The 12,043-nt window shown below is 39.9% G+C and overlaps 1 protein-coding gene across 6 annotated transcripts in view; it reads left to right on the top strand.

Moving 5' to 3' along the window:
- Window positions 1–367: 367 nt before the first annotated feature.
- Window positions 368–12,043, top strand: part of PDS5B (PDS5 cohesin associated factor B) — a 169,630-nt gene continuing 157,954 nt past the window's right edge. For 4 of the 6 annotated variants that reach the window (XM_081127295.1, XM_081127297.1, XM_081127296.1 and 1 more), the window contains exon 1: window positions 445–586. The gene's annotated coding sequence lies outside the window, so the exon portion shown is untranslated. Of the gene's footprint in view, window positions 587–12,043 lie in introns of all 6 variants that reach the window. The other 2 variants (XM_081127300.1, XM_081127299.1) reach the window with 2 other exon arrangements.

Raw genomic sequence — 12,043 nt, forward strand, 5'->3', positions numbered from 1 at the left:
AGGTCAGAGTTACCAAGTAAAGAGCAAAGGAGTTAATACCAATTTTACTTAAGACAACACCGGTACTCAATTTCAGTGTTTTTTAAAAACGCACACCTTTTATCCAAACAGTTAGAGATAAATATCAATTCCTGTGGTTTTCGGCAAAAGTCAGGAAAGCCGCAGAGGCAGAGAAAACACTGACAGGCAGGGCTCTCGGTAACCCGGGCCACAGCGGCGGCGTGACCGCGTGTTGCGTGCGCGCACCACGGGGCGGAGCGAAGTGAGGTCGCGCGCGCGCGTTCACGGGCGAGGCAGCGAGGCGCGGGGCTGGCTGGCGAGCGCGCGTGCGGGCCCGTCTGGTCGGCAGGGGGCGCTGCGCACCCACGCCTCGCTCTGCCTGCCTGCCCCCGTTGCTGTCCGCGGCAGTTCGATTGGAGCAGCCGCCTGAGAGCGCTTGGCGCCATTTTGAAGCGGAGAGGAGGAGGAGCGGCCGGGCTGGCTGCGGAAGGGGAGGGGGGAGGAGGCGATTGGATGCGGCGGCGGCGGTGGCGGCGGATCCCGGAGAGCAGCGGAGTGAGAGGAGTAGCCAGTCGGGCATCCGGAGGTAGGAAACAATTCAGTTAACGGAAAGAAAATGTCTCTCCTCTCTGGTCGCTGTGCTCCATTTTTCAGCGCCCGCAACCGCTGCTGTGTCTGGAGGAGCTCAGCGCAGCCCCCTCCCAGTGGAGCCGAGCCTCCTGGCTTCGGGGACTGCAGCCGCTGGCTCCCTGGCGGAGCCCGGGCGGAGTGTGGCGGGACGCGGACCGGGGGCGTGGGCCTGGCTGCGCGGTGGGGGTGGGGAGGCCCCGCGGCCGACGCGTTCCCTCCGCGCCGCGGGTTCAGCCACAGCCTTGGGAAATTAAACTTGCCGCCGTGGCCCGGGTCGGGGTGCCCGCGGTGGCTAAGGCGCGGGCGGTGACCTTGCGCGCGGGCGGGGGTCCGCGCCTGTCCGCCCGGCCGCCCCTCCCCCCGCGCCCGGGCCGAGCGGCCGGCGGCTGTTTCCCGGGCTGCAGGCGGGCGGCGCGGTGCTCCTGTTGAATCCTCCCGCTGGCGGGTTTTCCCCCTTCCGGGCGAGGGGCGGGGAGCGCGGGGCCGGGCGGCGTGCGAGCCTGCGGCTTCCTCGCGCCCTCCGCCAGGTCCCTGCGCGCCTCGCCTGCGCCGCCCAGCTTCTGCTCCGGGCGAAGAAAACGGGCTGCTACAGTGACATTTTTACGCGGTTACTTGCCAGTCGGAGGAGATAAAGCGCTCTAACCGCGCCTCTCGGAGCTGGTGCTAGGGAAACCTGAGGACTTAGGAGCAAGAGCCCAGCACTGGTGAAGTGTCCCAGGCGACAGCTGGGTTCGAGCTTTTCTTTAGGAAGCCCTCGAGGTGGAACGACTAGGGAAAATGGTGTGCAGTTGTAAAGAGTTAACACTTTTGCACTTTTTGATCTTAGTGGCACTTGAAAAATTTTTGATCGGGAGAAAAACCTTGTTTGTTGTATCTTCTTCTGCTGCTGACTTTTGGTATAAGCCTGAAAGCCACGCTCAGCAGCGGGACAGCTAAGCGAGGGCGTAAATCTGAGCCCTGAAATGCTGCACCTTTTCGTTTTAAGCTTTGCATGCTCCTGCGTCCCTCCGCGAACCGTGTGAAGTGCCGGACGGCTTTGAAAGCCCGGTCCACTCCATATACGTTTTTAGCATCCTAACGAACCCCGTAAAGGGAACCCTTTATGTTTACTTTGAAGAACGTACTGTGAAAGCTCTGCTCATACTTTTATAATGTGATGTATGATCAGTGCTGTCCTGAACGACCCTACTCTGTTTATTAAGTAGTTTCAGAAACTTTGGATATAACCCTTAATTTCCAGGAGTGGTCTGCTGTCTTCAGAGAGTTGGGAGTCTTCTGTGTAATAACCTCTAAAAACTCAAGTCTGTTTATAAATAAGAGGCAAACTAAATTAAAAACACAAAAATGGTATTAAGCAAACTAAGGGCTAGAAAGGATGTTTCTTACCTGTGCAGTACTTATGTCAGGGATGTTAGCATTTTTCGAGACAATAAAATGAGCATTTCTGTGGTGTATGCAGGTCAGTTTGTGGAACTGATCACCTCATATCACCTGGTGATAGCAGAAAACTTGATTAAAATTTATAGTGGTGAATACGCAGGTGAAAGTTTGAACGTGGGACTTCTAATGTTAACATAGATTTATTCTCAAAAACATGTCTTAAGTCAGAACATTATTCCTTTGAATTAAATTTACAAAAAAAGGTACACTTCCGATTCTCTTTGATTACCAAAGTAGTTTTGTGGGGTTTTTTTCCCTTTTTTTTATGCTTTAATACCCTCTTAGCTGGACTTGACTTGAAGGTGTACTTTAAATGACAAGGTAGTGTTTGTGCTGACTTTTTTTTAAAAAAGCACTTTTGTGCCTCCTTTTTTATTTTCTCACTTTTTGTTGAGGTTGATTCTCCTTGTACTTAACTTAGTTTTTACAGCAGCTTTTGTCCTTTCCTGTAGCTTTTCTGTCTGGCTAAGTCTGTCTTTTCCCTCACTTTCCCCAAGAATTAGAGGAGATAATAATGTGGAGATGATATTGATTCTTGTCATGAGACAGTTTGTACTATGCTTATTTGACATGTAGTTCTGAGTTGGCTATTGGATAAAGTTGCTTTAATTTCTAAATTTTATTTTAAATTCCTCTGTAGCAAACAGTCCCGAAAAGTAACATTTTGAGGACTAGATTTATCAATATGTAATTTGTTAAGCCTAAAATAAAGTGATACCCTGTATTAGCCCTGCCCTGCTGAGTGAAATGGTAGAATATACTCAAAGATTTTTGAAGAGGGGAGAATTTTAGGAGGTTGTGTTCTTTCTGTTTCTCCCTCTTGGAGAATTGAGATTGTCCTTTGGCATCTTCAGTACTTTTTTTGATCATGTGTTCCTAGAATTAATAGGAGGGCTCACTGTGATTTGGCTTGGTTAACAAGTACTGTATTTTATTTATATTAGAAAAGAGTAAATTTGTGTATCCTTTGTTAGTGTTAGATAATTACAAGGTAAATTAAGCATGATCTCCAGCCCACTTATCATATACATGAGAAATTAGGTTCAGATTGTAATTTAATTGATTTAGACAAAGTCACAGTCATATTCATGTGTTGGTGTTGGGGGCAGTCCTTAGATCTCCTGGAAGCTTGGCCACTTCCCCATGGTCTGCATTGTTTTATTTAGGGTTTAAGCGATATTTAAAATTATCGCCAAATAGCGTGCTGTTCTTCATCCCCTTCTCCCCTTTTCGTTCATTCAATCAAGAAATAAAGTTTCAAGGTTAATCATCTTTTTCAGACTGTGGTTTTAATAATTTCTGTTCAGGATTGATTCCACTTTAGTTGTCTCAGGAAGATAACCTCTTGCATGTTTCTGTCTCCTGGAGCTGCTGTTCTTTCATTGTGTAACATTACTTGACATGGCATTTATTAATTATTTTTTGTAAAATTTATAAGCCAGAGTACTTTGGAAAAGATAATATTGAACTTTATTTTGTTATAAGATGCATGTGGTATATGTATGTGTTTTTTGTTTGTTTTTTATTTTTAACTTTTAAACACAGTTTGCTACATAGTCATCTGCCATTTCCAGTTACAGTAGATACTTGGTTTAGTATTCCTGTTTGGAATATTAAAAATTCTAAAAATAGTTTAAAAATAAACCCAGTAATTTCTTTGAGAATGTGTTTACTTTTTAAGCCTATTTAAGAAACTTAATGATTCTCAGTTCTCACTCCTTGGATCTTAGAGGTCAGCTTTTTCTTCGCACTATACTGTTATGAACCACCTGATTATAACCATTTCCCCCCACACTTGAAAAAGGTTTTAACACCCTTTCTCACCAACTAGTTCAAAATTAAGGATAAGTTTGCTGCTTTGAGACTAATTGTTTTAGTTGGCAGGGGTTATCGTGTACAGTGAGAAAATCATGAAGAGGAAGCTCAAATGAGTAAAACTTAGTTGTTTAAAGTAAACCTTAAAGCCATTAATCTGAGATATTTAAAAATATCCGTAATAGTTATTGTGCTCTAATGATTAGACATTAATTGTAAGCAGTAATTAGAAATACTTGGTTTAGCCAAGAGGAAAGACTGAAGTTTTTAGGCATCTTTTAAAGGCCCATGATCTAGAAGTACTCCACTCACCTGCCTCTCCCTTTGACAGGGACTGTTCTGAACATATTCAGTTACAGTAAATAAACAGGACTGAGACCCTGCCCTAAAGAAGTTTAGAGTAGTGGGGGTTTTTTGTGTGTGTTTTTTTTAATGAGGGAGAGTGAAATTGGCCAAGACTAAGCGTAAAACTGATAGGAGAAGGAGATATAATCACAACCATTATGTCTCTATGGAAGGGAAATAGGGCCTGAAAGGAACTGAGTTTGTGGTTAGTATAGGGATTCTTTTTAGTGTAGGGACTCTTTTTCTCTTCTTTCATATCAGAGGAGGTTTTAGAGAAATGAGTAAAGAGATTTTAAACAAAAGCCCCAGATATATATCCAAAAATACATCCCTAGCTACTTGAACTTCTGTCAAAAATTTTAGTTAGCCTTCAGATACTGGGTAGGGGTAGGAGTTGGAAAGTTGGTGAGAGTAGTGGTTAAGGTTTGGGGGAATAGACTACATTAAACAGCTGTATATTTTAAGTTAAAAGTTATACATGCATATGATAAAATATTCTAATGATACAGAAAGTAAAAATAAAAGCTATTTTCTAATTCCCTTAAAAGGTAATTCACTCTCACCCTGGCTGGTGTGGCTCAGTTCGTTGAGCATTGTCCCATGCACCAAGAGGTCACCGGTTCGATTCCTGGCCATGGCACATGCCCAGGTTGTGGGCTCAATCCCCAAAAGCAGGAGGAAGCTGTCCATGTTTCCCTCTCTCTGTCCCTCGCCTTTCCTCTCTCTAAAAAAATCATTTAAAAAATAAAAAAGTAACTCACTATTAACTGCTTCCAGAAAGTTTATTTTTCAAAAAATTTTATATAAATTGTATTGATTATACTGCTGTTTGCTTTTTTAAATTGCAATTTACTGTTTTTCCGTAGTTAATATTACAGAGCTCTCTTCATATTGGCATATGTAGATCAACATAATTTAAAAAAATGATTAGAATAATTTATTTTATCAATGTATCATAATTTCTTTTAACTCCTTTTGAATGATATTTAGGTTGTAACAGTTTACACTAACCAGCAGTATATGAGTAGGCCTGTTACATGCGTGCCAGTATTGGGCTTTATTATATTTTTTGCCAGTTTGATGTGTGAAATTTATATCTTGTTTTCGGATTGCATTTCTTTGATTATGAACGAGGTTAAACATATATATATATATATATTATTATTATGCTTATTGGGCAGAGGTTCCTTGCTGTACATTTTTTAGATTGAGTAGCTTGATTTACTTGTGTCCCCACCTCCACCCCCCTTTATCTAAAATGACCTGAGGGAAGTGGAACTTTTATTAGACAGATATAAGATTTTGGAGCCCATGGCACCTTGAGGAGGTGCAGTGTTTTGAATGAAGAGGCTACAGTGCTAGGCTTTGAACAAGCAAGGGTCAACATGAGTTTATTGAAAGCCCCTAACTTCGTGTTAACAGAAGATGCATAAGGGCAGGAAGGGAGAGTTGATAGGGCAAATTTTGTATAGAATCATCTGTCTCCTGCTGTCTGCTTGTCCTGTCTCACCATGCCTCCTTCCCATCCCCAGCTGTCATTTCATTTTTATATATACTGTTTACTTGGTTTGCTTCTCTTCCCTGGCAGGGTGACAACCTTGACCTTGGTATTTCAGTTCCTTCAGAGATGAGGGACACTTAGTCTTTCTTATCAGGGAAACTAATTTTTCTTCATACTAATCAAAGGGGGAACAGTTCTTATTTTTTCTATTTTCTGATCTTTAGTAGGTGATATTCTGCTAGAGTGTCCGAGGCTGTACATGCTGAATTGTACAGAAATCTGGGGCTATTGGCATCACTACATGGGCTTTGTCTCTATTTAATCCCTACCTATTGCCCCTACCCCAGCTTCACTTGTTTTTTAATGAAATGAATTTTTTCTCAGTAGTCTTGGGAGGTGATTGGTTTAAATGCTCTTGTCTGTTACCCCCTCCCCATGGTAACTATGTAGAGATGCTATTAATTAGCTCAAGTGTGGTGATCTTTTCACAATGCATACATATATCAAAATATCAAGTTATATACTTCAAATATATACAGTTTTTCTATTTCAAAGATATCTCAAACCTGTTAAAAAATAGATTCTTGGCCCTGGCTGGGTGGGTCAGTTGGTTGGAGCATTGTCCCATACACCAAAAGGTTGTGGGTTTAATCTCTGGTCGAGGAACGTGTGGGAAGCAACCAATCGGTGTTTTTCACCAATGTTTCTCCCCCCCCCCCCAAAAAAAAATCAATAAACATATTCTTGGGTGAGGGTTAAAAAAAAAAAGAGGTTCTTGCTTGTCTCCATTTGGCAATGTCTGGAGACATTTTGGTTGTTAGAACTGGTGGGGAAGGGGAAGATTGTTGCCACTGGTTTCTAGTGGGTAGAGGCCAGGGGTGTTGCTAAACATCCTACAATGTTTAGGAAAGCTCTCCACAACAAAAAATTATCTGGCCCAAAATGTCAGTAGTACAAAGGTTGAGAAATCCTGGTCTAGCTCAGCTTAATTAGGCCTGTCCACCAACTTTATGATAGCAGTCACACAGTAGTAATCTTTTATGTAATCTTATGCTCAAAATGGCAAGCTTTGAAATTAGCTCGAGTATTTTTTTTCCCTCTCTTCTGTCTCTTTGGTGCCTTTCTTTTCAGCTTTTGACTTCTCTCCTGCCTTTATAATGTAATATAATTAGGTCAAATCAAGGCTTTGTAGTCCTACTTGGTTTAAAAGGTCACTAGAATTTAAGACTTGAACAGCACTAGGAGCATATTTAGGCTTGATGAGTGAAGTATCATTCTAAGGAAGGTAGAAGAGCATGGTGGTTAAGCATATAGACTGCTTAAGAGTCGAGACTATGTCAGTTTTTATCCTGTCTCCATCATGAGCTAGTTGTGACACTGTGCAAATTACCTAATCTTGCCAAGCCTCAGTTTCTTAATTATAAAGTGGGGATAATAGCAGATATTCCATTTTTAAAAACATATCTGTTGAGATAAAATCCACATACTATAATTCACTTATTGAAAGTGTATAATTCATTGTTTTCTAGTACATTCACAGCCATCACCACAAACTGATTGTAGAACATTTTTGTCTTCCATGAAAGAAACTCCAGACCCATTCATTAACTGTCACTTCCCATCACCACTTATCTCATTAGATAAGCCAGGCCAAATGTTTACCCTGGTGCCAAATGTGTAAGTACTTAATAAAAAAAAATTATAACTTGGGGCAGGGAGACTATTTATGGCAAAATTCATTTGTATCTCTGTAGAGCAGGCAAGGATGGATAATTGTTTATTGAATGGATATTTGCATGCTATACTATGCAAGAAAATTGTGCTCAGAGATATAAAGATGAAAGATACTCCTTCAATTAAACACCTTGCTGACCGGTCACGAGATAACTCATGCCTGCACTTATATTAATTTAAGTAATTTTAAACACCTTGCTGACCAAAGTAGCCGGCTCCACGGGTGAGTTCTGGTCTGAAATAGCCAGTCAGCAAGGTGTTTAAGAGATGTATATTCAAGTAGGAGGAAAGACACTGACTGGTATTATAAAGTACCAGTTATAATTATAAAGCAGTGCAGAATATAGTTCTTTCAGGAAGATGTAAGCAAATGCTAAAGTTTGATAAAAGGAGATTGAATGATCATGTTGGGCTAAGAGTGCAAGAACCAAAAAACTTTTTTTAAAAAAAAATGTCTTTATTGATTTCAGAGAGGGGGGGAGAGAGAGAGAGAGAGAGAGAGAAACATCAATGATAAGAGGTCATTGATGGGCTGCCTTCTGTAACTAGCTCCCCCCTTCCCGCCCCATACACACTGGGGATCCAGCTCGCAACTTGGGCATGTTTCCTGACCAGGAATCAAACTGTGATCTCCTGGATCATAGGTTGATGCTCAGCTGTTGGGTCACGCCTGTGGGCCATGAAAAACTTCTTGAAGGAGGGATCATTTTGGCCAAATATTAGAGGATAAATTATGGGACTTGGGCTTTTATGAAGAAGCTATGATGTTTGAGGTATCGGTAATATCACAATTATCTTTTTTGCTGCCTCATGCTGCTGTCAAATGATTGCCTCTGATAGCTTATACCTACACCCTTTTTTGATATTTCTAATCTTTTGTGAACTTGGGGAATCATCTAAACATATTTAACAAACTTTTGGTGAGAGCCTAATGTCTGAGAAAAGGATGTGAATATGTGGCCTTATGCTGTCACTTTGAGCTAGTTTCCTTTTTAGTTTATTCTCTGTGTTAATTTGGTATATAGAATAAATAATTCCTAGAAAAATTAGGATCATGTAAATGTTTTCCTCTCCAAGGCTTCTACTAACAACTGTATCCCTCACCTCTTCAAATTTTCTTTTTCTAGTACACTGTTGGACACAATGCCTCCAGTACAACATGTGTAAAACCTGACCTGCCTTCCTCTACTATCTTTTTTATTTTATTTTGTTTTTTAGTTGTAGGGGTTGACCAGATTTGTTATCAAGTCAGAAACCTGGGAGTCATCTGGACCTCTTTATCTCCTTTACTTCTTATATCATATGAGTTACCAAATTCTGTTGAATCTTACAGTATTTTCAAAGGTTTTTTTACACTATATAGACAATACTTCAAAAGTAAAAAAGTGAAAAGAGAAATACAATAAAAAGTCTATATCTGCCTAGCTTCCAGACTCCTTCAGTCATTTACTGATGTTATTGATATCTTATATATTCTTCTGGAGATTTAAAAAATAAAACCATATACCAGTGTGTTTAGTCTACCTCCCCAGCTCCCCCTGCATTTTACATTAATTCTGGAAATTTGAACCATTTTTCTGTTTACTATTTTACTTAAATGTATTTGAGATCTTTTCATATTAGTATATAAAATACTTGTGTGCTCATGCTCTCTCTTTCTCAATAGCTTCAGTGTTCATTTTTATTTATATACCACGATTTAACTAGCCCATTGATGGATAGATTGTTTCTAGTTTTTACCTTTATAAAAGTGCTTCATTAGCAACCTTCTACATACATCATTTTGTACATATGCAGATGTGTCTGTAGGATAAATTCCTGGAAGTGGAATAGGTAAGTCAGAGAATATAGCAGATATAATTTTGATAGATACTGTTAAATTGCCTTTCATAGAAGTTGTAACAGTCTTGTATATATGAGAATATTTGTTTCCCCTATAGCCTTGCCAACACAGTATATAATCATACCTTTTGGATTTTTGCCAATATGATAGGTGAAAATGGTATAGCAGTATAGTTTTAATTTGAATTTCTCTTATGAGTGAAACTGAGCATCTTTTCATATGGTAAGAGTCATTTTTATGTATTTTTTCTGTGAACTTTCTGATCTTATTCTTTACCCATTTTCCTATTTGGGGGATTCTTAAATTTCCTTTTCAGTCTGTGTGCCATTGTTTGGTTTACTAAAAGTAAGCATGATTTACTTGTTCTGCAGTTGCCTTCTCACAGGTCTCTGCTTCCAGTTGCACTCCTTTCTAGGCTCTCTCTCATACTGTTAACAGAGTGATATTTCTAATTGCAAATTTGAATGTGTCATTTCCTGGCTTACACAACTATTCAATGGTTCTTTCCTGCCTCTATAATCCAAATACCTTGGCATTAGCCTGGTCCCTAACTATCATGCCAGCATTTCTTATTATTTCCTCATAGGTTCTCTAAACTCCGAAAATACTGTACTGCTCTTAGCTCCCTGTTGTGTTAGATCCTTTGTCTCTGTGTCTTTGCATATGTTATCTCGCTGCTTATAATGGTGTATTCCTGCTTGTTCACATGTCCTGCTTTCATGCTTCACCTAATGGAAAGGCTTTCTGAAACTTAACTGTTCTGTCAGGCAGTGTTTTGTGGGTACTTTTTTTTCTCACAAGACCTTATGTGTGTTTCTATAATGGAAACTCTCTCATTGTGTGTTGTTATTTGTGTGTTTCCTTGTTAGCTTCTTGAGGGCATGGACTTAAAGTTATTTTGGAACCTCAGCATAGTGTTTGGCACATAGTAGATGATAAATATTTACTGAGTACACAGAAATGTATGTTTACATACACTAAGTATACTTGTGGACAACCCAAGACTAAGGAAAATTAATACAAAGAGCTTAGACATTCATTTTTAAAACTTATTTTTATTTTACTTATATTGAGGTGTAAATTAAATACAATAAAATGTACATACCTTAGGTGTTCACTTTGAAATATGACAGTTACACCCATGTTACCGTTACCCAAAGGATAATTAGAGCATTTTAATCACCCCCCAAAAGTTTTCTGGTTGCCTTTTCCATTTAGTTCCCTGCTATCTCCCTAGCACTGTGATTTCTAACAACATAGATTAGTTTGGTTCTTTGTTCATACAGCATGTGCTTTTTTGCATCTAGCGTCTTTTGCTTAACATATATTTCGAGGTTCGTGCATGATGGATATATCAGTTTTTTAAAAATTTCTGAGTAGTATGTCATTAGATGAATATACCAAACTTTATCTTTTCTTCTGTTGATAGGTTGTTTCCAGCTTTTTACTGTTAAGAATTAAGGCCTGTATGAATCGTTTTGCAAACATGTGTTTTCATTTCCCTTCAGTAAATACGTAGGATTGGAATTGCTGGTTCATCGGCAGATGTGTGTTTAAGTCTATATGAAACTACTAACATTTTCAAAGTGGTTTTCCATTTTATACTCATACCATAAGTACATGAGCGTACTAGTTGCTCTACATCCTTACCAACATTTGGCTAATCAGTCTTTGTGTGTGTGTGTTTTAGTTTAGTTTTTTTTAATCTTTATTGTTGAAAGTATTATGTATGTTCACCTTTTTCTCCCAATTGATCCCCTTCACCGGGCATACACTCCCGCACCGCCCCCCCGGCCTTCTCCACACGATTGTCTGTGTCCATAGGTTATGCATATTTGTTCTTTGCATATAAGTTCTTTGATTAATCTTTCCCCACCTCACTCCGCACTGTGCCTTCCCTCTGAAAGTCGTAAAGCTATTCCAAGTTTCTATGTCTTTGTATCTATTTTGTTCATGAGTTTATTTTGTTCATTAGATTCCATGTATGAGTGAGATCATGTGGTGCTTGTCTTTCTCTGACTGGCTTATTCACTTAGCATAATACTCTCCAGGTCCATGCATGCTGTCTCAGAGGGTAAGAGATCCTTCTTTCTTACAGCCGCATAGTATTCCATGATGTATATGTCCCACAGCTTTTTTATCCACTCATCTCCTGATGGGCACTTGGGCTGTTTACAGATCTTGGCTATTGTGAATAATGCTGCTATGAACATAGGGGTGCATATATTCCTTCTGATTAGTGTTTCAGGTTTCTTAGGATATATTACTAGAAGTGGGACCACTGGGTCAAATGGCATTCCTATATTTAATTTTTTGAGGAAACTCCATACTGCTTTTCATAGTGGCTGCACCAGTTTGCATTACCACCAGCAATGTATTAGGGTTCCCTTTTCTCCACATCCTCACCAGCACTTGTCATTTGTTGATTTGTTGATGGTAGTCATTCTGACAGGTGTGAGGTGATATCTCATTGTTTGAATTGCATCTCTCTGCTGATTAGTGACTTCGAGCATTTTTTCATATGTTTCTTGACCATCTGTATTTCCATTTTGGAGAAATGTCTATTTAGATCCTTTGCCCATTTTTTTAATCGAGTCGTTTGTCTTCTTTTTGTTAAGTTGTATGAGTTCCTTATATATTTTGGAAATTAACCCCTTATCAGGTGTATCATTGACAAATATGTTCTCCCACATAGTGGGCTTCCTTTTTGTTTTGCTGATGGTTTCTTTTGCTGT

Source organism: Miniopterus schreibersii, assembly GCF_964146895.1.
Source record: "Miniopterus schreibersii genome assembly, chromosome: 2".
Lineage (NCBI taxonomy): Eukaryota > Metazoa > Chordata > Mammalia > Chiroptera > Miniopteridae > Miniopterus > Miniopterus schreibersii.